This window comes from Eptesicus fuscus, chromosome 14, assembly GCF_027574615.1.
Source record: "Eptesicus fuscus isolate TK198812 chromosome 14, DD_ASM_mEF_20220401, whole genome shotgun sequence".
Classification (NCBI taxonomy): Eukaryota; Metazoa; Chordata; class Mammalia; order Chiroptera; family Vespertilionidae; genus Eptesicus; species Eptesicus fuscus.
Window position 1 is genome coordinate 44,281,319 of NC_072486.1, and position 25,682 is coordinate 44,307,000.

The 25,682-nt window shown below is 40.3% G+C and overlaps 1 protein-coding gene across 3 annotated transcripts in view; it reads left to right on the plus strand.

The window, feature by feature from the left end:
- The window catches only part of POU6F2 (POU class 6 homeobox 2), a 427,905-nt gene that overhangs the window by 329,986 nt on the left and 72,237 nt on the right, over positions 1–25,682 (plus strand). The window lies entirely within an intron of this gene.

Genomic DNA, 25,682 nt, shown 5'->3' on the forward strand with positions numbered 1-25,682 from the left:
AAGTTCAGTAAGGAGAGGGAAAGATATCACATACACACACACACACACACACACACACACACACACATACACACACACACACACGAGTAGAATTAATGATGTTTTTAAATCTCAGGGTGAACAAGAGTCAAAAATGCAATGTTATTAAAAGGTTTCCAGGTGACATGAGGGGAAGGGGACGAAGGTTTCATACACAAGGTGGGAGCTCCAGCCTCTCTCCTAGGTTGGCCCAGAGGGTGCTTCCGAGCAGTCATGATTGCCAGGATGGCCACACATTAAACTGTAATGGGAGATTTCTTCAACAAATAAATTATAAGATAGAGGGAAAGGGAGAAGGAGACAAAGGAGAAGGGCTGAAGGATGTGAACCTATAGATCAAAGACCCAGTACCCAATCTCATTATGTGGACCTTATTTAGATTACAGTTCAAGCAAACTGTAAAAAAGAAAGAGTATGGCCCAACCAATATGACTCAGGGGTTGAGCATTAACCTATGAACCAGGAGGTCACGGTTCGATTGTCAGTCAGGGCACATGCTCGGGTTGTGGGTTCGATCCCCAGTGTGGGGTGTGCAGGAGGCAGCCGATCAATGATTCTCGCTCATCATTGATGTTTCTATCTCTCTCTCCCTCTCTCTTCCTCTCTAAAATTTAAAAAAAATAAAAAGAGTATGAAATTTATGAGACAATTGGGAATGTGACCACTGACTAGATATTAGATGATATTAAGGGGCTATAATATTAGGAGCAATAGTGGTATGTAGTTGTTGTTTTTTTAAGAGTATTATAGAAGGTACATACTGAAATACAAATAAAATGATCAGATGTCTGGAATTTTTCTAAAATGATATCTATGGGAGGGGAAAAATAATATGAGTGGGGTGGGTTGGATGGGGTACAGATGAAAGGAGATTGGCATGAGTTGACAATTACTGAAGCTGAGTGATGGTTTCATGGGAGTTAATTATAGTATTGTGTCTTCTTTTATATCTGTTCACTATTTTCCATAGAAAAAATTAAAGAAAATGTTTTAATCACGTGGGGATTCTCTCATAATATAGATTTCCTTTATTCAAGCCAGAACTACAAAATCAGGATCCCTAGTGTAAAGCCAGCAATTTTGATGATCAAAAAGATTTAAGAACTCCTGCTCTATAGAATTATAAACAATTTATTAGTTCAAGATAGGTTAGTTAAGGCTCAGGGGCAATACACACACAAAAATGGTTAATGGGTTCAGATACAGTATATGTAAGACGTGAGGGTTTTCAACTGAAAGATTAAATAACGGAAGATGATTGTTAATATCTGAGGAATTAAAGAGTGGAGATGCTAATATAAAACTAAAATTAGGAAATGTATTTTCAATTCTCAAAAAGAAAAAAAATGGGAGGACTTTCTATTAAATAAGGTAGATTGGGTAAGTGTGTTTATTTCTACATCCTCCTAGAACCCCACTAAAATGACATCAAGAGAAATTTTTTTAAGTGGAGACAAGACAACAGCAGAAAAGTAATGTCAACAAACATTTGGAAAAGCAGGTAGAGGAATTAACCAAGCTGAAAAAACTAAATACCAAGGGCCAGAGAGAGGGACACAATGAAAAGTAAGGCAACATTGGAACCCCAAAAATTGTGGGGGTTGGAGACACCAGCTGCTATAGAAAATGAGAAGGGGAAGGCATGTTGTTGAAAGTAGGGGGATAGGTTAGTGACAGCAAATTGAATAGTTAGATCTTCAGCTCTCTCTCCAGCAGCTGTATACATGAGAAATTGAATGAGAAACTCTACACCTGGAGACATCAGGTATAGCTATATGCTGGGGAGAGTTCCTTACTAATGACCATGGCATGGAGGGCAAGTTTACATCCTAAATGATTAGGCCTGCCCTCACTGGGACACTCAGATTATATATACAGGTATTCAAGTAAGCAAGCATCCTCCTACCTCCCCACCTCATCACCACCCCCAGGTAGTTGTGGGATTCTTGTCTGAAGAAATTCCCCAGCTAATTAGAGAGGAAAGACTCATTTATTGATATTTGGGGTCTCCAACAACATAGTCAGATCACTTCCTTATTCTTATATATAAAACTAGTGGCCTGGTGCACAAAATTCGTGCCCATTAAAAGGGAATTAATTAGAGGAAATATTTTAATATTGTTATTTGCCCTTTCTCTATAATAGAAGTGTCAGAGATGAAAGAAAATTAGTAAAATGTATATGAAAATCTTCCTCTTGTCAGAGTCTGGGGCATGCCATGGGACCCAGAGTCAAGTCCCTGCCCACCTGCATGTACCTTGAAAGGGCGTGAGACCCAGACCCAGCCAACCCCACCCCCATCAAGCCCTGCCAGGTGGGAGGCACAGCCTCAGGTGCCCTGGGGCAGAGGGGTGCAGCCTGAGGTCCCCCACCCCGGCCCTGCTCATTACAGCTCATTATGGGAAACCTGCCTCCCCTGTGGGCACAGCCATTTTGTGTTACATGAACCCTACCTCAGCTGTGGGTGCTGCCATCTTGTGATGGCATGATGGAGTGAGGGTCAATTTGCATGTCACCTCTTTATTATCCTATCTAATAAAAGAGTAGTATGCAAATTAACCATCACTCCGCTACACCCACCAGCCATGCCACCAGCCAATCAGGAGCAAATATGCAAATAAACCCAACCATGATGGCTACGGCCACAGAGAGCAGGCAGGAGGCTTGGGTTTCCCCGGCAATGGAGGAAGCCAAGCTTTCCACCTGCCCTTGCTGGCCTGGGCCTCCACTCAAGGCTACAAAGTTTCAATGATAGAAGATACATAAATCCAAACAGAAATGGCGGCAGCCACTGAGCTGGAAAGAGCAGGAGGCTAAGGTTGCCCCCGGCAATGGAGGAAGCCAAGCTTTCCGCACACCCTGGTTGGCTCAGGCCTCCGCTTAAGGCTACAAAGTTTCCATTATAGAAGATAAATAAACCCCAGATACCAGGGCCTCCGCTTGGGTCATCAGGGGGCGTGGCTGGCCTTCAAACCACCACAGGCCCCTCGCCAAGGCCACCCCACGCCCCAAGGGAACCCCCACCCTGATCTGGGACACCCTTCAGGCAAACCAGCTGGCCCCCACCTGTGCACTAGGCCTCTATCCTATCTAATAAAAGAGTAATATGCAGATTGACCATCACTCCAACACACAAGATGGCTGCCCCCATGTGGTCAAAGATCCTGCCCCCATGTGGACACAAGATGGCCACCACAAGATGGCCAGTAGGGGAGGGGTGTTGGGAGGGACCAGGCCTGCAAGGGAGGTCAGTTGGGGGCGATCAAGTCTGCAGGGGAGGGCAGTTAGGGGTGACCAGGCTGGCAGAGGAGGGCAGTTGGGGGAGACCAGGCCTGCAGGGAAGGGAAGTTGGGGGGGACCCAGGCCTGCAGGGGAGAGCAGTTGGGGGGACCAGGCCTGCAGGAGAGGGCAGTTAGGGTTGACCAGGCCTATAGGGGAGGGCAGTTAGGAGTGACCAGGTCTAAAGGGGAGGACAGTTAGGGGTAAACAGGCTGGCAAGGGAGAAGTTAGACATCAATCAGGCTGGCAGGGGAGTGGTTAGGGGATGATCAGGCTGGCAGATAGAAGCAGTTAGGGGCAATCAGGAAGGCAGGCAGGTGAGCAGTTGGAAGCCAGCAGTCCTGGATTGTGAGAGGGGTCCCAGATTGAAGAGGGTGCAGGCTGGGCTGAGGGACACCCCCCCTGCACGAATTTCATGTACCAGGCCTCTAGTATAGGATAACAACAAAGAAGGACTAGATATTTAAGGAATGCCTTTGTTGAAATCAGAAACCAAAATAAACTGGAGAATAAAAGGAATTCACAGGAAACAGGGACAACACAGGAGGGCAAAAAACTTCATTAAAACCTAAAAATTGCCCTGGCCATTGTTTCTCAGTGGTTAGAGCTTTGGCTTGAGCACTGTAGGGTCATGGGTTCAATTTCCGGTCAAGGGCATATACCTCAGTTGCTGGTTCAATCCCCTACCCTGGAGCAAGTGTGAGAGGCAACCAATTGATGTGTCTCTTTCATATCTATGTTTCTCTCTCTCTCCCTTTTCTCCCTCCCTTCCACTCTCTCTAAGAATCAATGGGAAAAAAATATCCTCGGGTGAGGATTAACAACCAAAACCCTAAAAATTAATATCCTATAGAATATCCATAGAGAAGACATTGCATCTTCAGAACACATTAGTGGGTGCTATATACGAGGAGCATTTAAAAAACAATTTGAAGAATGTTTAGATAACAGTTAAAATACTTCATTATAGCTGAGATAAAAGTTCAATAGAAGGTTTAGAACAACAAAGTAAAGAAAATCCCTCAGAATGTAAAACAAAAGGTCAACAGAGAACAAGTAAAACAGGAGAGAATAGCAGATCAATCCAGAAAGTCCAACTTCTAACTAATAGAACAGAAAGAAAAAGACAGATGACCTCACCAAAGAATTAATTCAAGAAAATTTCCCAGATTCAAAATCTGTTACCTCATTGAAAGTGTCACTGAATGCAAAACTAATAAAGGAAAAAAAGACCCACCTCGAACACATCATTGTGAACAATTCCAGAGGGAATGGGGTGGGCATAGGTAAAATACAAGGAATCAAGAATCAGAATAGCATTGGGTTTCCATAGCAAAACTTGAACCCTTAAAAATTCTGAAGGAAAATCATTTCAACTTGTACTTTATATACTGCCCAGCTATCTACCAAATGTGAGTGTAAACTAGAGTCAGATGCAGAGTCTCTGGAAGATTTATCTCAAATCTATCTGTCATGTATCCTTCAACTCTACTGGAGGAAGTGTTCCACCACAACAAAAAGAGGAAGATCGGAGGTTAACCAGAGGAAAGGAGAAAAAAGAAGTCCCAGGCTGACAGCTACACAATGGACTTAGAAAGCCACCAGTCCATCTTGGGGCAAAAGTGTGGAGGACTTCAGGAGGGATGTCCCTTGGGGGAGGGGGAGGGGGAGGAAGGGAGCAGGAGAGAAACTAAGAATGCTTGGTATGGTTGGCCTTATGGAAAACAGAAACTTTGCCTTTCTTGTGATGACTTTGGAGAGAATTATGGACAGAAACAAAGAACACTAAGCAAACAAACAGGAAAGCAATAATTGACTTTGGTAAGAACAAAAACTTTTTATAATAAAGGAAGACTAGCCCTGGCCAGGTGGCCAGTTGGTTGGAGCATCATCCTGTGTACCAAAAGGTCGTGGGCTCAATTCCCAGTCAGGGCATATACAGGAGGCAAGCAATCAATGATTCTCCCTCACATCAATGTTTCTCTCTCTCTCTCTCTCTCTCTCTCTCTCTCTCTCTCTCTCTCTCCATATATATACTACTATATACTAGAGGCCCGATGCACAAAAATTCATGCAAGAGTAGGCCTTCCTTCCCCAGCTGCTGGCACTGGCTTTCCTCCAGCACCCAGGACCTGGGCTGGCTTCCCGCCGGCCCTGGCTTTGTCAGGAAAAACATCTGGAATGACATCCAGAAGATGTCCAGTCTAATTAGCATATTACCCTTTTATTATTATAGATATTTACCTCTCTGGAGGTAAATACCAGAGAAACATCCAGAAGAATTTGGAGAGGAGCCTTAGGGGCCAAGAAGCTTGAATTATATAAGTTTAGACTATGTCAACGTTTGACTTTCTATACTAAGGCCTTTGTGCTTACTGTCTCCTCTGCTTGGAAACATGTCCCTTAGATATCTAGCTTGTTCCCTCACTTCATTTATTCAGGTCTTAGCTTAACTTTTGCTTCATCCAAGAATCCTTACCTTACCATCTTACGTAAAAATTGTATATATGGTATCTCTGTTTCATCACCTTTCTTTTTTTAAAATATATTTTTATTGATTTCAGAGAGGAAGGGAGAGGGAGAGATAGAAACATCAATGATGAGAGAGAACCATTGATTGACTGCCTCCTGAATGCCCCCCTACTGGGGATCAAGCTCGCAACCCCAGCATATGCCCTTGACTAGAATCGAACCCAGGACCCTTGAGTCCACAAGCCAACACTCTATCCACTCAGCCAAACCAGCTAGGGCCATCACCCTTCTTCTTCCTTTTCTCCATTATCCTTCAGAGGGCTTATCACTACCTGACACCGATTTGCTTATTTATTTATTTTCTTCCAAGTAGAATGTAAATTTCATAATCACAGGGACTTGGTCTTATGCTGTATCCCAACAACAATAAATTACCTACAGTGGTAGAACTAGGTCCAGTGGGTACAAACTCTCGAGCTTCCTGCAAGATGTGTGCAAAGACAGGTTGTGCTGTCTGGTGAGCTGCTGAGATGACCCTCAGGGAGAATCAGTAACCACTTTACTGGTTCTCTTGTAGTGAGAGATGTTGGGCCAGAAGAGCTTGGTGGTCCTGGAAAAACTCAGATTCTGAGCTCAGCCCTGAAAGTAGAACAACAAAAAAGGTTAGGCATCTGTATAAAAACTGGGTTTGAGAGGAAGACACTTTATCTCCAGCTGAATTAAACTGTGGATGGAGGAAAGTTAAAAACAAATCACAAAAACAAACAAACAAACAAACAAACTCCTTGGTGCACTTTAAACACAGACTGTCTTACTACATAGGCTTGGTTTAGTGCATGGTGAGTCGCTCACCTCTATGTCCTTCAAACCTAACACAGAGCCTAGAACATGTTACATAATAAATGTGGCTTAATTGCATGCTGTGATGTTCTCAAATTAATTTTCTCTTTCAGATGACTCCCACAAGGAAATGGGTGGTGTTGTTTTTTCTAGATTTAGTAGCCAAGGATAGAGAAGGAAACTAATAAGGAATAAGCGTCCAACACTGTGTCAGACTGTATATGAAGGATTTCCCCATCTCCACTGTTAGTTTTGAAAAGCAAGGTACCACTTCTACGTCTCATTGCTATTTGGCCTCATGTTAGGCTGATATGTTGAGAGAAACATTATCTCACTCAATAAAATGCTCCTATACTTTTGAACATTCTGTGGATTTATTATAGAAAAATTACAAATGTTCATAGTTTGTGGGGTTTCCTCCCAAAACTATAAACAGCCTTTGTACTGAAATATTTTTAATGTAAAGCATCTGCTCTCAGCCCCAATTTATGGAAATGAGAAAATAGGTATATCGCAGGCTTTAATTGCTTAAATTATCACATTCTTAGACCAAAGAGACAGAGATAAATAGGAAAAAAATAGGAGAATAAAGTTTTATTTTTTGGATACTTGATGCTTTCTGTAACAGCTGATCAGAGTACTACCAAATGCATTGATGAAAGGTTTCCCAAAGTTAATTTTTCTCATAATACAATAACCAAATTTGCTTTAACACTTGAAAAGATCCATCCATACTAAAAGGAATCAGTTGCTTAATCCTAAAATTAAAGGTTATTGAATGCAAGAGAAAATAATTACATGCTCAAAGTATGGAAAAAAGAAAACTTTTTTTAATATGTAGGTATTTGTATAATTAAAGACTAATCAAGCATGAAGGACTGCTGACTAAACCAGAAAATGAGATTGTTGGCAAGCAATATTGTAATGTAAATGCCATTTTTATTTAACTACTGCGAAGCTGGAGAAATGATATCCTGAACCGATTAAAAGCAAACAGCATTGACAATAAATATTTATCAGATTTCAGATGCAACAGAGGATTTTTATATATTATGTGCAAGATTTGTTTGCACTGAAGTATTCAAGTACTTTTTAAGGGAGTAGTTAATATCCTTATTTAGAATTGCATTTTCAAATGTGAAATGTTAGCTAAGAGAAAGTGTCCCTTTTGAGATATACCACCCACAATGTAGTTATCTATTAATTAGGATTTTGTTAATTGGTATTACTTAGTATTAAGTGAAAACTTTGTAACAAATACACTATATATATTCTTGGAGATGAGATACAAGCCATACACAGTTGTTGAAACAACAACAAAAAGCATTAAATGTAAACAATTTCTCTAAATTTCAGGTACCCAGTTTACAGTAGAAAGAGTAGAAACTTTGAAGTCACATACAAACATTTGGAGACTTTCTACAACTGTGAAATACTATATGGTGCACTCAATTTGTCCTGAGGATTAAATAACATAGATAAGGCATTCCTGAGATAGGCATGTAGTCCAAAGGGTAGGGAGTCTAGAGTTTTCTCATGGCTGAAGAAAACTCAAAAATCCAACAGCTTACCACAAGGGACAAAAGATTTTCATCTAATGACGCCCTCACTATAAAATTTACTTTCTGTTTGTATGTGGTGATTTTCCTGTGTTCAGCTGTACTCAGCCCTAATTTGTCTTATAAGAAGAGAAAGAGAAAGAAAGAAAGAAAGAAAGAAAGAAAGAAAGAAAGAAAGAAAGAAAGAAAGAAAGAAAGAAAGAAAGAAAGATCTTTCCAGGTATTTTGCTGTGTGGGGTTAAGATAAGGCTTTGTTTTGCTTTGTTTTATAAGATGAAAACTGAAACTTTGTATTATGTGCAGTTCATAGAGCTGCTGTGGATAGGGGAATTTGATTTAATAAATCCAGGATGTTCTTGAATAGGCGAGGCACAGGATCTATTGCGCTAGTGGGAGGTTTGCTTTAGAAAGGAGCTCAGTGTGCTCATCTATCAGAACAAAACATACGTAGGTAAAACACAAACATAGATGTTGTGGATGGGTATTTACAGCAATGAAACAATCTAGAAGTTCTTTTCTGATCGATTCTTCTTTCTCAGTGAACTAAGGATCAAGGTCAACAGCTGAGAGCAATAATGGTCAAGGAGGTCCTGGAGGTCTGAAGAGAAATGAGAAGATGTAAAATGGTCTTTCTAGAGAGTGGGAGAGTGAACTGACCTGGGAAATGTCATAGGCTTGTTAGGTGGTAACAAGCATCTGTCTACATGAGGTTAATGGTTCTGTATTTAAAGTGAGGCAACTAAGCAGTTATGAGGTTTTTCTCCAGTCAAGTTCATCTGTGTGGGTGTAGGCACAGAGAAAAAGAAAGTTGGACCATGAAATCTAAGCTGAGTAAGGAAAAAAGGACTCAAGACAGGGAGGTGAGGGATAGTAGAAAGGTGGTAGGATTTATGGATTATGGATTCCAGTGAGATAAAGAATTGTTGGAGTTTGAAGTACTAGAGGAATGAGCTAGAAACATAGGTAGGAGAGGCCAGAGAGTGGGACGTTTGTAACTGAGTTGATGAAAGAGATGTGGTTATTGGACAATACCAGAGTGTGACCTTCAGAGAGATGGCTGAGGGAAGGTGATGGGCATGCTCATTAGAGAGCAGCAAGTCAAACAACTAAGAGGCCCGAGTATCAGAAGAATATTAAAATTGTATGTGTGTTCACACACACTCACACACACAGCAGTTTTGATTCCGCAGAGAGTAACAGAGAGTCAGGAGCAAAAATTTCAAGGAATGAAGTGGAGTAATACTTAGACATCTATAGATTATTGCAACAGTGGGTAGCAAGTGGTATATTCTGAGGACAGGAGCTTCAAAGCTGGGGTTTTCAAGGAGATCGGAGGGTGCATGACCTGAGAGCACAAATGAGAAGCAAGCAGGACACTACCCTGCCTCCAGGCCCAGAGACTCCAGGAATAGTACACAGCAGCCTCCAGCTCTGGAGTCTTCAGGGAAACAGTACTCTCAGGGGAGAACCAGATTTCTGTGGGGGCAAAAGGTGACAAACACAAATAAGGACATAGGATAGATGACTTACTTCCTCCTAGTGGCCTCCAACACATGCTATGAAGGGAGTTTTGAGAGCTCAGAGGACACAGGCGTGGGGATTTTTTCAAAAGTACCAAGTTTTGGGACTTATTTTCACTCCCAAAGGTAGAGGTGGAGACTAGGAGAGGGGCAATATTTTGAGAATCACATGAAGGTTTTTGGTCCCTGTTCACTCATGCCAAACACTTAAGTCATTTATCAAAAAAAATAAAGACGTCGATTAATCAGAAAATTCTGATGTGTTTAAATTTTAATCTTTAATTTTAAATTAAAACATTCAAATGTATAATGAACCTGGGAAGCCATTTATCTAATAGGTAAGGTGCCCATTACATGAAAATAAACATAATTTTTAAATATGAGAAGGCATGTACTTTTAAAAACACATAATGGAAGAATATCAGGATAGTACAGGAACATCTTTGATATCCATTACCCTCAAAGAAATAAGTTTCTGTTGATAGCTGAGTTTTCCCAGAAAAACTAAGGGTTAAACCTTTTAGTGCTATAACTATAAAACTTCTAAAATGAAAATAATTTAAAAGCATTTTACTCCCATCCCCTGTGTTCTTAACCACAGTATCACAGTAATAAAAATCTTCTATTTGTATCATTCCTTGTGGTTTACAAAGTACTTTCACAAACATTATCTTATATTATCCTCCAATATCCTGGTGAAGTAGGCATAACACAGATTTGACAGATTGGTGAGATGGACAGTCACAGGGTGTGAATTTCCCCAATGTATATGAAAGAGAACATAATTGCTACTTCCTGAGGACTCTGGGCCATTTTTGTCTATATAGATTATAAAGATGTTCCCAGAAGGCAAGAATAACATGCAATATAAGAGAAGGTAATGAAGGATCAAACCACTGTGTGGGCAGATAGCAAGTGCCCTCAGAGACCCAAAGAGGTGTCAGATGAGGACTGGAATGACTGGGAGGATTTGCAGAGGCAGTGGACCTTAAGCAGGGCTCCAAAGTTCTAGCAGAAGTAGAAGGGCAAGAAGAGCCAGAGGCCACAGTAAGCGTGCTCCTGGGTATTTGCATCAGCAGTAGCTATTCAGTTGCATCTCTCTGTTTTGCTGCAGGTGTGTACCATGGCCTTGGTCAAATGTCCCTCTCTCCCATCAATTACCCTCCCACCTAAATAAGTCTCTGTGATGATTAATTTACGTGTCTACTTGACTGGGCCATCATGTCCACATATGTGGCCAAACATTCCTGTGGGTGTTTCTGTGAAAGTATTTTTTCATGATATTTATACTTAAACCAGTGGAAGTTTAGTAAAGCAGATTGCCTTCCATAATGTGGGTGGGCCACATCCAATCAGTGGAAGGCCTAAATAAAACAAAAGGCTGACTTCCCCTGAGCAAGAGGGAATTCTTTAACAGACAGCCTTCAAACTTGAACTTCAACATGAGCTCTTCTATCTCCAGCCAGCTGACCTACCCTGTAAATTTTGGACTTGCCAGCTTCTGTATTCTCATGAACCAATCCCTTAAAATAAATGTCTCTCTCTTTCTGTAAGATAAACACACACACACACACACACACACACACACACACACACACACACCCTATTAGTACCACTTTTCTGTAGAATCCTGACTAATACTCTATCTTCCTCATAAATTATATGAATTTTCAGAAAGACAGAGGTAATACAATTCTCCTTGGCCGAGTATAAACCTGTGTAGTGGGTAAAAGGAAGAAATTAGGTAGGTTCAAAGACGTTCCTGTTGCAAAAGAAGCCAGACTCTGGGGAGAGATTCTCCAAGTTCAACCTGAGAATAACCTAGTCACAGAGCATAAAGGCCCTGTTTCAACCTTCACTGCTCTACTCAAAGGCAGTTCACCAGTCATCATGTCTCCTGTACAGGTTTTACCCTTGAGCCAGTGCTGTGGCTTTCCCTAACACCGGAAGTCACCTTTTGCCAAACACTCAATCAATGTGAGCAATTGATCCACTAGTTCTAACTAGTTCGGATCTCCACCACAGGCTCATTGCTATAGTGCAGGAGATGGCAAAGATCTCATGTAAAGGCCCAAATAGTAAATATTTTAGACATTGAGTGTTGAGAGGCAAAATTGAAGACATTCTTTTTGTATTTCTATAACAAAAGAACGTAAATTTCCATACATATTTTTACTGATGAAATTAAAAATATAGTAATAGTAACTGAGTAAAACTTTTTGTAATACAGGTAACTAATGAGAAGAGTTAAGTTCTTTTGGGGGTATTTTATATATTATCTATAAAGATATATAGAAAATACATTTACTGCACATATATCCATTGATTAAGATACATATAATAAATATTAACTATATATAAAAAGATATTTCTTTTAATGAATTGGCTCATGTGATTATGGAAGATGACAAGTCCAAAATCTGCAGAGCCAATTCCCCAGTTAAAGTTCAAAGCCTACAGGCAAGAGAATTCCCTCTTCCTTAGGGGAGGGTCAACCTTTAGTTCTATTACTTGATTGAATGAGAGCAGTCTTATTCACTCAAAGTCCACCCATTTAAATGTAAATTCTCACCTAAAAACATAGAAACATCCAGAATAATGTGTGAGCAAGTAATCTAGACAAGCTGACACATAACACTAGCTATCACAGGGGAATAACATTTTACTTAACTGGGATTCAGAATCAGTGGTCCTCCTCATCAAGCAAATTGCAAATGTTAGCTCATGAACCATAAAAAACCAAGCTGAGGGGCAGATATGGTCTGTGAACGGTAGTTTGCCAGCCCTTGCTACAGAATGATATTTTAATGATAATAATAATAGTTATGCCCTTAAAAATAAGTATCGTGTACAGTTAGGAGAGGAAGCTAACGCCTAACTGCATGGGTTAGAGTTCTGACTCTTGCCTAGTAGCTGCATGATCTTAGGCACTTTGGTTAGCTCTTCTATGCTTGTTTGCTCCCTTTTAAAATGCAAATAAAAGTACTAGCCCTACTAGCAACTCAAATGTGGGACATACTCTTGTACTCCAAGCACCAAAAGTCCTGGTCTTATGTTGTAGCCCAGCCATCAGGATTATTCCTGTTTCATTTACTCTGAAGACCCTATAAGCTCAGAGGAGCAGGGGCTGGGGAGAAAGGGATATGGAAAAATGTTGGTACTTACCTTCAGAAATTATTCAGAAAGACAGACTTGCCTACCTGGTCTTAGCTATCTGTGAGTTTACTAGAGACGCAATAATTTTACAAAGAGGCTAGGAAATGGTGTCCTTATTGAATAAAGAATAAGCTCCCAGACTTACATTCATTGATTTTTCTATCCAGTTTCTATCTCTGCTCATCATGTTGAATTTTTTTCTCCATATCCCACATCAAACCACTGTTAAAGCTTATGTATCTATATAGCTGTGCCCCTATAATGCCCACACCTTTGTAATGTGGCCAATGTTATTAGATCTTAACTCTTAATTCTATTCATTTCAAATAGAAGATTTTTTAAAAAGAAATGAAATAATGGATTTTGAAAAATAAAAATATCTAGCCTTATTGCCTTGATGAAGATTTGCTATCCATGACCCTTTAAATATTGAACGTGGACTATAAAAATATCACTTCTTATTGATCACATGGTTATTAAAGTCAGTCAAATGCTGAATTTATATGTCAAACATTTGTAATACTTCCTGTAAATATTAGGGCAAAGGGAACAGATGATAATGCCATTGTGAAGAGTCACATCAGATTTGTTCAACTCCACATAACTGACAAAATAATAAAATGTCATCACGAATTTCATTTTATATGCCAAGCACTTGTCAAAACAGCAGCACAGTATTTATGCATGTATATGTGTCTGTGTATGAGCCCAGGAAACACGCATGCACGTGTGACAGGGAGGAGAATAGAGTGAAGAGCAATTGTGTGCCTGTCCACCTACACTGGCCCATGCAGCACAGTGTCTGACAGCTGTACAATCATACGTGGGTTCACTTTTTTTTTGAGCTCCAATCTACGGTAGGATGCTGACCACTCTCTGGGTCTGAAGAAAAGCCTTGGAACTCAATAACTCAGTGAATAGTAATCAACGGTTGAGGGTAGATTCTTAAATCCCCTCATATTCTTAGTATCCCCATGATTTTCAAGAGTTATTTTATAGAGAGAGGTCAGCCTAGAGAACCTTAGAGGTAAGATACAACTTTCCATATAAGCAAATGTTTTCACATGAGTCACAGAAAGGAACCATTCGTCAATCCCGGGGAATCTTTGCTGGGAGACGCCGATTGGAGGCCCAGGGCAGGCCTGTGACCAGGGGAGTGTGCGGGCATTTCTAATGGCATTTTGATGTACATGCACAAAATTGATGTCGGAAGGATCATTGTAAAGTCCCAAACAGTGGGATATTAAGGACATTTTCAGGTGGCAGTCCGATTCTGGCTGGGTGAGCCCAGTATATTTTCTCATGTCACAGTTGATTAGGTTCACAGGGAAGTGGAAAGAGTAAAAAATTCTCTTATTACTGCAGCAATGCCGCCTCAGCCTCTTTTCCCTTTGAATGCAACATTAGTTTTTGTCCAGAAGTCTAACTGCTTTCTACAGTTTGGGGAATTGTAAAGCAGAAACAATTTTCCCAGCCAGGCTGACCTTCACAGTAATGAGAAATGACTGGAATTTCTCTCTATTTCTCTAACATTTGGGGAGGTTTTGGAGGAGGGGGGGCGGTGGGCGGGAGGAAGAATATGCTTGTTTTACCAGATATCATGTTGTGGGCGTCCATTTGGTGCTTGGAGCCTAATTTCTTTCCATCCAGGGGATTACATGGACGGTTGCACCATCTGACCCAGAGCCAGCCCACGAGTGTACTGAGAACCGACAGGAACGCACGTCAAACCTTTTGTTATCACAACAGAGATGGCATTTTGTTTCCGCCATTAAATGAATAAGTATTTTTCTCCTGGGGATGACTATTTTCATTTACTCTCCAGCTCTCGCTCAGGGTGGGGAAATTCAACCTCCATGCAGGCTGTGCCCTGAGCCTTTGGTGCCCCTGGCATCCCTCAGCCTTCGGGGCCATCCAGTGGGACACCCCCACCCATCAGCCAGCCTAACGGTGCTCTTTCTAGAGACTTCTACCCTGCCCCCTTTCCCTTTGTCTGGATGGAGGGTTGATGAGCTCTCTGGCCAAGGCCTGCTTCCTCCTTGATTCTTTCTAATATTCAGAGTTCCTATTTAACTGTGCAAATATAAAAACTTCCTGGAAGGGAATGAAAAAGAAAAAATGTAACACAGCTCCCTCCACCCCCCAGAAAAAACAGTTAGCCCTAAAGGAGAAATTTAATCCCGAGAGACATACCCCGAACTGTCCTTTGTCTAAGTATTCAGGGCGGCTTTCATTCCCAAGACACTTCAGCTGAGAGAGTAATATATTGATGGGGAAAAGGATTGTTTTGTAGCTTCTCTCCCCGCACCTCAAAGTCTGTCCCTGTCCCTTTCAGTAGGTAGTAGAGCATCATGATTGAACTGAGTTTAAATCTTACTCCGCCACTCACTAGCTGTGTGACTTTGGGCAAGCTGCTAAAACTCTCTGAACCTCCGTTTCCTCATCTGTAAAATGGGTCCATGATAGTACTTACCTCTTAAGGCATTTTCTTTTTTTGTGTGTGTTTATCTTTTTATTATAATACAATGATGCAGATATAGAAGGAAACATTTTATAAAATCTCAGAAACTCACAGATTCTACTGCCTTAGACAGATGCTATGCAACCATCTTTCTTGCACCTCCTAAATCTCTACAATATGAAATATTAGAAACATTTTTTTAAATGCTGAGGATCATATATACCTCTACTTTTCACAGGAGGAAAAAAAGAAAACTATTTCTCAACAAAATCACAAGAAGCAAAGAATTCACAATAAAGAATAAAATTTCTGATGAGTGTTTCAGGTTTCTTAGGATATAGTCCTAGAAATGGGATGACTGAGTAAAATGGGAGTTCCGTTTTTAATTTCTTAAGGAAACTCCATACTGTTTTCCACTGTGGCTGCACCGGTCAAGGCATTTTTATTTGAAGGCAAAAAAACAAAAAACAAACAAACAAAAACACCACTTAGCACAGTTTCTGCCATTTGCCCTCTATAAATTGTACCTTGTATTGTTAACTCAATTGTGCCCTTTTAGAGAATGTTGCACGTTGGTAATTAATTTGCCTTGTGGTATCATTCAAGACTCCACTACTGACCTGTTCGGTGCCATGAGCTATGGAAATGTGCTGTTGGAGTCCCACCTTAGGACAGAAACTTTCTTTTTTTCTCCACTACAGTGCTGCTTGAACCTTACACGAGACAGATAGTGAGGCTAACACTGAGTGCTATAAAACAAAGCATTGGAGGAGTGAGTGGTCATGTTTTCCTTTTTAAATTCATTCCTTTCTCTCTGCCCCCACTGCCATCATCCTGGTTACAAGTAGGATATAATAGCTCTTGACCTTCTTCCCGGATTCCTTGCTTCCCTGAGATGCCACCCAACCCATCCTCTGTACCAGCCAGCCTTCCTGGAACTCGAGCAATGATCAATTTATGTTGGTGGCATAACGTGCCATGGTGTGGTATGACACAGTGTGAAGTGGCATGACATGGTATGGTGTGGCATGGAAGAGCATGAGCCCAAAGAATCAGAAGACAGCGTTTGAGCAGGCCCTGCCTCTGCCTCTCACCCTGCCCTGTACATCGGTTGCCATCACTGAGCCTCAGTTTCTATTTCTGAAAAATGAGCCCATCCATAGTTCATATGTAAGACCCCTTCTTTCTCCAACGTTGTGACATTTACCCAAGGAAACATGGGTATCATCCTTGCAGCCTGACTCATTCAAAAAGTGGCAAGAACTCTCCAAATGTTCAGAGGACCAATGTGAGATGCTTATTAGGTTATTTTTTATCATTTGAAAGACTGAAGTCATTCTTGGCAATTAATGTGAGCAGAGAAATGTCTAATGTTCATATTGTGACTGAGTTATGTAGTTATTCGAGATTTTCTCCTGGGGGAGAAATTAAAACATGGAGCATGTTAAGGGCAGATTCAGGAGGAGGATCTTGCAATCATCCAAATGAGAAAAGATGGGGTCCTTAACTAAGCCAACAGCAGCGGAAAGAAGTGGACAGACTTTCAAAGTCAAAATGACAAGACTTAGTCACTGATTGAATCTTGGTGAGGAGAGAGGAAGCAGGGAAGAATGACCCAGGAATCGAGGAGGAGAGGCTCTGGGAGGAGGAACTTGAGCTCCTTATGAACAAGCTGAGTTTCAGGTGCAGTGTAATCACTACAGGAAAATATACAACACGCCCTTGCGATTTGTCTGGAGGTAGGCCAAAGTGAGAGCTAGAACCATAGATTTTCATATGGAAGTCACAGCTCCTAGAACCTCTCCTGGAGTGAACATGGCCTTTGATACCCTGCTCTTCCTCCAGCAGTCACTTCCCATTTTTGAAAGTCCATGTAAGCCACTTAGGAAGCCACTTTCCTCTTTTCCCCAAACTACCATCCCTCTTCACCTCTCACCTACTTTTTTCAGTATCATTTCAGCTCTTTTCCTTAAGTTCCAACCCTCCTAAATTAGATGTCTAGGAACACATATAAATTGTTTATTTTTCTTTTGTGCATGACCCATTATTAAATGCTTTCAGGTAAAATTCTACCCAGTTCCCATAATCCTACAGTGGAGCCAGATAGCTTACAAGCTCTGCTATTTCCCACATGATTACTATTGTTCTTTTTCTTTCTTTAATTTTCTTCAAACAAAATGAAATCCAGAGCCAGTTTCTTCTCTCAGTTCTACCACCCTGCCTCCCCCCAGGTCCCCCCACCCCCACATCACCAACACTGACTCCGCTGGTTCTCAGAGCCGCCCTTCACTTGGGTCAGTGCGTGAGAGGATGTTCTTCCTCAAAATGAAAGCTCTCGTCATTTAGAGGTAAAATGCCCTTCTAGACAGAGCGGTATGACTTTCTGAAAGAGGGCATTTATAGAACCTCAAAGAGATGAATCGCTTTCTTTCAAGCAGGGAAAAGTATTTTACTCTTCTTGCTTCAACTGGGATTGAGCCCATTCATTTCATTTTTTATGCTCTCCTGTTTTATTTAGAAATGATCTATTCATCCCAACCCAATTGAGGAAATATAGATAACTCAGAAAAAATTGCCATATTATTCACATGAGGAATGTAGATACTCTCACTGGATATTTTCATTTAATTTGGGCTGTGTAAGCTGGCCTACAAAATTGTCTTTTATTTGTTATGCTCTAAGAAGGCAGCATAATCCCTGCAGTGAGTGAGACCCAGGTTCTCATAGCTGTGTCCATGCCCCTTGGTCAAGTTACTGAACTTTAAGCATAATAAGATCTATGTATCACAGTCCTATGGGGTTCTGTGAGATGTTAAGCATCTGACATCTATTCTACGTTACATGGTAAATATTATCACATGCACAAAGTCATATTTTGCAGGAATCTGTTTGTATCTCCAGTCTTGTTGCTATATACCACTCTACTAGTCTACTGGGGAAGGGGTGCTATGCTTCACACCTTTATTCTCAGCTCAGCACTGCTTGTATTGCAACTTGTAAGAGATGTCTAAAGTATCATAAATGAGAATATTGTAAGTGTAAGAGTGCTAGATGAGAGCAAAGAAAATAATAATCATAAATTGAATCCTCATTTGTGTAACTATTTTTTACTCTCATATCAACATTTATCTCTTTCTGTGATAACTATCTGTACAGAGACAAAACTATGAAAAGTTTCAGAAGTACAGCCTCTTACCCTTTTGCTCTCAGAGGTCTTCCCTTTTTGTAATATTTAGTAATGTGACGCAGATTTCAAAACAGATCCCCACGTCCTGCTTCATGGTACCGTGTCCATCAGAGATTCTACTCATACTCAGACCATTGGTTTCTCCAGTGGTCCCCTGTGGAAGTTGCCACATAACATTTAGGGGAGAGTCATCTGCCCTTCCATTACCTCACCCCCAGATGAGGGATATCTACCCGGGGAAGAGCCCCTGGCATGTATGTGATGTAGGAAAGATGTGATCAGCAGTCTGTCCAGTCTCTGTTTTCCCACTTCTATAAACTTGCTGGGCTCTCTCTTTCTCCTCCCTAGACACTGAGATTTCAGTTTGAGTCACCACTCACCAGCCCATCCAAAGCTATTTTCAAGAGAACCCCAATAAAGCCTTTTGTTATGGGTTGCAAAAGACTGATTTGTATGCATAGATGTTTTTCTTCCTCAGGGTATTTGCATGATTGCAAGGGACCATGCCCCTGTTCTAATTTGAACAGAAAAATGACCTAATTATGAAATGGAGTCTCATAATCAGTTGATTAGATTCCTGATTTCTGTTTATTAACCCAGTTTATGTCTTTAGTAAAGTTATACAAACTCTTCTAGAAACTGTTTATATCTTTAAGAATTCTCCTGAGCTACTTAATTTCAGACGAAATGTAAAAGAAACAAAAATTTTCCCTCACAACCAGGATAACAACTCCCCTATCAAAAACTCATCTGGTCAGCAACTTACCTCTTTGAAGCAGTTGAAAATGGAAAGACAAGCAAATAATAATAATAATAATAATAATAGCAACAACAAGTAGTGATGAAATTGTAAAGTGTTTATCAAAATATCCATTCACATTATTTAGAGGACAGAAAAGACACTTAATCTCTCATCCAGATCCCATGAGGTTTGTATCTGGTTGCAAAAGTCACACACCAGATCATAAGCAGCAGGTAAGAAGAGGAAGAGGCACTCTTAGAGCAGGGCCAAAGACGGCTGAGAAAAATGTCACCGCCTTTCAGGACAGGAAGATACCGAAACACAACCCAGAAAGCACAGCCCTCGGGGCCTGTGTCCGGTCGAGGCAAAGGGTGCAAGTTGTGCTGTAGCCATGAGGGCAACAGCAGCTCTGAGCCTCAGGGTGGAAGGATCCAGAGGAACCAAGGTGCAGGGACAGACCTCAGCCGCAGATCCCAGCAGGTGAGACAGCCCCACACCCAGGAAGTCACTAGACAGACACCACGCAGGCCCTGCGGGACAGGCTGGAGCTCAGGACAGAGCCACACTCCATGGGGAGGCTGGGAGAACGAAGTGGTGCTCTGACTTACAATATTTTCAATTGATGATGCAATGCCATTGTAAATCAAGAAGCATCTGAAGTCGGGGCTTTCTGCGCCTGTAAGAACCTGGACAACTTCTCTGAGCTTCAGTTCTTCATTTGTCCGTTGCCTACCTCTCATTATTCCTGTTGCATGAGACCACCTGGAAATGCATCTTCAACTTTTGCTGTTTTCACTTACCCTTTTCTGCAAGGGCAGCATAATTTAATTCTATCTTCTCCCCAAATGCTTCATTTTAATATGATGAAAGCCTCCCTCCTCCCCTCCTCCCCCCCATAGCTGTCTTAAAATGGATGGGAAATAACAAAAAATTCAAACATAAGGAGTGCAAAGATCTTTGATCCAAAAGCTCATTCAATAATCTAAAGCACTGCCCAGTTAGAGGTCAGGGAGTGGGGGATAAATTCAAACTGGCCCCAGTGGTTCTGGTTTGTTCCACTAACATATAGAGAAAGGAATTTTATTGGTTGTGGCTCATAAAATAATAGATACTCCATCATTAGAAATGCTTGCAATTGGTTTGGATCAAATGCTCCAGGGCTTGAACCAGACACCATGGTTGGTCTGTTTCCTTTTTGCAATCACAGTGACAGATTGCCATGCTAAAAACTTATAAAGTTTTTTAAAGTTTTAAGGAAATACACTGCAACTCAAAGTGTACTGATATTGGTGATTGTGCTGAAGTCTATACAAATGTACGAGTTGAAACTGAAGAGTCCGTTGAGGTCTACAGCTGATTTGTGATTATTTACCAAGGTTAAAAAAAATCTGCCGTGTGTACCGGGTACAAATTAAAGTAACCAATATTGACATAATTACAAATGTTTTTCAAGCCTGGGGCTTATAAACATCATTGCTTGTTTCTACCTCCGGGCCTTTGTGCTTGCTGTCCCCCCTCTGCACAGAACTGTGATTCTTTATGGGTTTTTAACATGGCAACCTATCACTGTTAGCCTCTCCTCCGCTCTCTATTGCTTCCACCGCCCTCCTTCAGGGGTCCTGCCAGCCAAGTTGTCCGAGTCCGCTGTCCGTGGAACCCACCTGTAATTCAGTCAAGGTGACGGGTGGGTTAGACGGAAACCTTGTTCAGGACCCAGGCCATAGGACTCCAGAGCTTCTAGTCCTACTCTGATACCTGAGGCAGAGTGAAGATGAGGCTGGAATTGTAAACTGAGGCCAGACTGTGAATGCTCTTCTGTGTCACTGCAAAGAGGTGAGATGTTACCTTGTGTCCAAGGGAGAAGAAGCAAAGATTTTAAGTGGGAGCGTGAGATCGGCATATGTTTTAGGACAGTCACTCTGCCAAAAGCACAGGGACAAGGCTACCAGGGGAAAGGTCGCTTTATCTTCATAATGGCCGTGGTTAGGTCACAGTTCCTCCTTGTTTTACTTACAACCCCTTCTTTAACTTTCTGAAAGTAACGCAAAAGAGCGAGAATAAGCTGGGTCAGAGTGATGGGCTACAGTGATGAGCACACTTATCCTGTGCATAAAACAGATAGATGGTTGACTCCCTGTCTGTTTGCAGCACAAAGAGGGCTTGGAATACGGAGCCCACAGGCAGTAGGGAGATGACTTTCATAGGTAATGCGGCGTTCCTCCCGCCCCTCCCCTTTATTGGGCTCCTGGCATCAGCCTTGAATGTGGGGCAGAAACAGTCTAAGCATCAACTGTTCAGAGAAGCTGTGTACCAGCTGGGAGCATGAGCTGCCTGGAACCAGTTGTACCGAGAGGCCTGGTGGCAGATTGAGCCCACATGGAGCACAACCTGCTGTGGGAACAGGAAGTCACTGGGACTCACACTCATCTCCCAGAGCCTGGGCCACCCAGTGGGAAGTCCTGCCTAAATCTCCACAGTCCTTGTCTCCATGAGAAGGTGCTTATCATCTTTATTTTATGGTCTATCTTTTCCATCTTCGAAGATATGCCACAAACAGAGCTGATAGTATACTTTCTATAATTCCATTATGTCTCTAGCAAATACATTTTCCCCTTTAAAGAAAAGGGGATTGCGATTAAATGCTGGCATAAGGTTAGTCTGTTGGGGATTCATAACGTGGTATCACTGTGAATCCCCATATGGTGGAAGGTCCTAACTTTGTCTATACAAGGGACACCAGAAGTTATTTCTTGAAAGTTAAAATACCTTGGGTTATAACCCTTCAAGAAAGGACCCGAATAGATGCTTTTCAACCTTCATATCTGACCACATATCTGTTCTTACAATGCAGTGTTTCACTGTTTTGTGCAGTGCTCATATGGAAAATTTAACTACCCGAAGAACAGAGGAGGGAACTTCTGTATGAGTCCTCACAGACCCCCGTCAATAAAAGTCATCTCCTTACCTCTATTATTTGAATGTCCTGTTGGTATCCTTATTTTCTTATAAAAAATGATTTTTTAACAAAGTAAAGTGGGCTGTGAAATGACTCTCTTAATGATGAATTGAATTCCCTGGGTGAAACCCTTATTTTACTGCCAACTTCATCTTTTTTCAATTCTGTTAAATTAATATATAGTACATTAACCCAATTTTATATTTGAAATCATCTCTACTTGAAATAACCTATTTTATAATGTATTCCAGGACTACTATTTGAATACTAGGTGACAAAGTTCATGAGAGAGAGGTGCGTTAAAAAATGTATAGAAAATTATAGGATTATTTCCAATTTTTTTCTGAAATGAAATGCAATTTTCACTACATTTCCTGGGTTTACTTAACATAGTTTTATTGTTTTACTTCAGGCAATTTATAGACATCTGTATCCATCAGTTCATTGATTCTCTTCCCTCCTAGAGAAGGTGTTTGTCACAAAGACTATATATGTAGTGGTGATAGTGTTAGTAACAATGGCTATAACAAGCAAAAATAGTGTCATCTATTTTCAGAAATATCAAGTCACTGTACTATATTACTTTTCTATGTACATAGTGAAAATTAAGGAAAAAGACAGAAGCATATGATTATATCATGTTTTAAATAAATTTATTTCCCAGAACAATAATTTTACATGCTTTCGTTTCATACTGGCATGCTTCAATGCAACCTTGTCATTAACAAGTTCTAAAACAAAATTGATTTGTTTTAGGATCCAGGCTTTTAATTGTAGGATTTAATCACAATTTACAATAACTGTATTTTGTGTTAAGAAAACTGAATTTTTGGTTTGGTTGTTTGTTTGGAACTTTGGATATAGCCAAATCAACATCTTTGAGTAACTTGCCTTTAAAGCAACAGATCAATAGGTGCAAATAAATTTAGCCGCCAATATTTCTAAGGTTTAAAAATGTTTCGGTAACAGAAACAAAGGAACAAATGTAAATTGAGGAACAAATAGAGGAACAAATGTAAATTTGCTTCTAAATACACAAAAAAAATAATTTTTCTTAATTTAAATCTTAGATATATGAAAATGTGTGTTTCTAGGTTTTGTTAACATTGAGGGTTTTAAAACAAAATGAAAGCCTTAGTGGCCACTTGTTTGCCCTCTGTTTAGCAATTATTTACTAGGGTACATGCAATAGAAAATAATAGAGTATTACTTTGAAACTAAAAGTAGGCACATTAGTCACAGATCAAGTTTAAAGCCTATATGATTTTAAAATAGACACACACAGACACACATGGACCTATATCAAATCTCCACATGCCAGTACAGTGAACTATCTTTTAGTTTTCCTTTCTTAATGGTTTTTCTCTAGCAGGTGTGCTGCTTTCCATTGAATTCTATAATTCTATTCCATTCTGACCTCTTCTTTTTTTTTTTTTTTTTTTTTTCTGAGATGTGAAAGGTGCTGCTACTTCAGGTGGTAATCATGAAAATACCATCAGACACCATCATGCCCTCTTAACAATGACATTTCACCTAGTAGCAAAGGAGAAATAGTACCTTTGTGCACACTTAATGGTAACGCAGGTGTATTTGTGAATTCTCAAAGGTTCCTCTTCAGGATTCATCTTAAATCAGTAAATCTTATCCAAACCAATTTGCATGAACATTAACAAAAGCACCAGAGGGAATTTTGTTCAAACCTAGATGGTTTGTGGAGCAGCTAGGTTTAGAATATAAAGTCCTTTATTTAGATATAGTTGATGAGAATAGCCAAGGTGGATTTCAAACTTATGCCATTAGCGCATTTGTTAAATCTTCGGATAACAAAGCAATTATCATCCAACTTTTCTCAGAGTGCATAACAGAACAAACATTAGTGTTGATTGCAAAGGGGACACTAGGATCAAATATTCTTGGGAAATACAGAGTTAAAAAAGATAAACATTTCTTTACATGTGGACAACTTTCAGAAGCTTTAACATCTGAGATGCATTGTAAATCACCAAGAGCCTGGCTGGTGTGGCTCAGTGGTTGAGTGTCGACCTATGAACCAGATCACGGTTTGATTCCTGATCCCGGTCAAGGCACAAGCCTGGGTTGCAGGCTTAATCCCCAGTAGAGGGCATGCAGGAGGCAGCCAATCAATGATTCTCTCTTATCATTGATGTTTCTATCTCTCCCTCTCTCTTCCTCTCTGAAATCAATTAAAATATATATTTAATAATAAAAAATAAATCACCAAGAAGTTAATGCTTCACATGGTGTTTTCCAAACCTTGCATTCCACAACAAATCCCAGGACCAGAGTTTCACTAAACACACTTTGGGAATTGCTGTAATTTTCAACTGTTCTACCAAAATACCATTGCTTGCTAGCACATATCTACAAGCTAAAAATAGATTGTTCTAAAGACATGAACTTCCGCCGAAACCGGTTTGGCTCAGTGGATAGAGCATCGGTCTGCGGACTGAGAGGTCCCAGGTTCTATTCCGGTCAAGGGCATGTACATTGGTTGCGGGCACATCCCTGGTAGGGGGTGTGCAAGAGGCAGCTGGTCGATGTTTCTCTCTCAATGATGTTTCTAGCTCTCTGTCTCTCTCCATTCCTCTCTGTAAAAAGTCAATAAAATATATTAAAAAATAAAATAAAATAAAAAATAAATAAATAAAGACATGAACTTCCAATGTATTTTGATAAATTCTTAGAAATTACATTTCCCTTTGTTATCTGATGGCTTTTGGAGGGCTTTTATTTTTTTAATTTATTTTTAAATTATAGTTGACATACAATATTATATTAGTTATATTAGTTTAAGGTGTATAACATAGTGATTAGACATTTATATACCTTACAAAGTTATCACCCCGCTAAATCTAGTATACATGTGACTATCTTGGTCAATTTGTTTGAGTTCTTGAACCAAAATCTTTGAAAAGTAAACCTGTTTATTTAATAGGTTTTTTTTATTTTCTATTTCTATATTTTATTTTATTTAAGTGATATTTTCTATAAAATGATTATATAGTCACCTCTAAAAAGTACATATATTTTCTTCCCTTTTTACACTTGATCATTTTGCTTTATTTTTCCTCCATGTACTGCAATAGAGAAGCATAAAGGCATAAATAATTTTAAAATGTGCTCTTATTTTTTTAAAGTGATATTCCAACAGGAGCTAAATTGTGTACATGCTGATCTGAAAAAATCAAATAAAGCATGAGTAAAACTCTCTACCATCCAGGCACATGAATATATCCCCCCAGCCAAATAATTCAGGTGTTTCCAGGTAAAGTTATACTGACACAAATCCCCAGCAGGTATCTCTGCCTGAGTTTCAGCTGTATCTCTGCCTGATGACCAGCCCTCTTTTCTCCCTTCTGCAGTGGTTTTCTTCAATATTTGGCAATACTGGGATAGGCCTGTTCTTAGCTTTTGTGATCACCATCAAAAGCTTTTGCTGGATTGACTTGC